Raw genomic sequence first — 1,955 nt, forward strand, 5'->3', positions numbered from 1 at the left:
TGGTTTCTATGGAGACTCAGTTGTGTTATTTGGTGGGGGGGGTGTCTTTTGAGAGGATGCTTTGCTGAAGCAGACACGTGGTGTTTTTCTCCAGGCTGTCTTGTGAGAGGGCGTGTGGCGTTTTGCTGGAGCAGATGCTTGAGAGAACATGTGATATTTAGGAATAATATGACTATAACCTCCCAGACAGTGAGAGGACACTCTTGCATTGGTTGGCCTTTCAACACTTTGCTGGTCTTCACGGATCTTTGCTTACCGTGACTTCCTAGAGAGAAAGGCACCAAAGATCTTGTGTTCTGACTGCTTCTTGCCGAGTCCTCAGACTCGTGCTGATTCAACGGAGCCTCTCAGTTTCTTGTGAATCCAGCCACCGCTACTGATTATTGTTTGATGTTTGCCAATTGGAGTGGATTGCTGCTACCGATTAGTGTTTGAAATCTCCCCAGAGAACTACTTCTAAACAGCTCCACATCCCCCTAGTCCTGTTAGCCACCTCTTCCCCCTCTCTTTGGTCAGTGGAGTGAAAGGGAGGTTGAAGCGTTTAAGAACCCTTATTAAAGTGGGTTTTGCAAAAAATCTAAGTCAAACTGCAGTTTGGATTTTTCTTTTTCCCCTACAGACTCTTACGTTTAGAGCTTGGTTTCTGGGATAGCACTACTGGGGGATGGTAAACTTTTAAAAGATGGGGTGCCTGCTGGAGGTCCTTACACCACCTGGGGACATGTCCTCAAAAGGGTTTAAAGTATTTCTCGTGAGACTGGCTAGTTCCTGCCTTACCAAGGAGTTACAAATGTGTAGGTTAGAGTTCACGAAACCATTTTCAGTTTCCTCTTGGATGACGTAATCACTTGCTTCCACGTGTGCTCACACCACAGCCGTCCACGCTAATCCCGCACAAAGTGAGGTTATCCTCCCAGAGCTCACCTGATTCCAGCACCACACACTGAACTGTGAATTTAAAATAAAAGACAACCAACCAAACAAACAAACAAAAATGAAACCCCTGATGCATCATAAGGGACTGAACAGATAAAGAGGAGAGCATCCCAAGGACTGAAGCTTGGTGCCCCATGAAGGGAAAGAACAAGAGAAGGAAATGGAAATAGAGGCAGAGAAGGAACAGACGTGAAGGTGGTGGAAGGAGCCTGGTCACTGGGTAGAAAGCAGGTATCCTCCTGAAACAGGTATTAGAATGCTAGCCTCTTCCTCTCTTGCTTTGTCTTCTTAGCTATCATCAGGATGTGCTGATGTGTTGCCATAGCGATAAAGCAAGAAAGCCAAGAAAAGATGGATCGAAACTTCTTCCCCCTCTCCCTCCCCCTCCCCCTCCCCTCCTCCTCCTCCCCTTCCTTCCCTTTCCCCTTCCCCTCTCTCCCCTCCTCCTCCCTTTCCTCCCCTTTCCCTCCCCTCCCTCCTCTCCCTCCCTCCCTCCTCCTCCCTTTCCTCCCCCCTTTCCCCTCCCCTCCTCCTCCCTTTCTCCCTTTCTCCTTCCTCTCCCCCTCCTCCCCTCCCCTTTCCTCCCCCTTCCTCCCCCCCTCCCCCCCTCTCAGGCTTTAGATTTTGTTATGGTAAGGAGAAGCTAAGTAACAACAACATAATAAATGCAGTATATCTCTCTATAAAATGAACTTCCAGGCCCTCCCTGTAACAAGATATTGCTGAAATTTCACTCCTGAGTATAGTTAGAGAAAGCCAAGGCAGGGCTTTGAGCAGCTCTCTGTCCAACCATGGCCTAGCATCATTCCTCACAATGGCTAACAGACTTGAATCTTTGGGCAGGGGACAGACAAGCAAGAGGCGGTGTAGACCGAACAACCTTGGCAAAGAAGGTAATTGAGTCACACATTGTCACAGACAGAGCCTGAAGACATGGCACAAGGTGAAAGACAGCAGGCAGGAGAGCATGACCGCCGCTGGAGTGAAATACCTGAGGGCTAAATTCGCAGGAACAGCAA

This window comes from Rattus rattus, chromosome 2, assembly GCF_011064425.1.
Source record: "Rattus rattus isolate New Zealand chromosome 2, Rrattus_CSIRO_v1, whole genome shotgun sequence".
Taxonomy (NCBI): domain Eukaryota; kingdom Metazoa; phylum Chordata; class Mammalia; order Rodentia; family Muridae; genus Rattus; species Rattus rattus.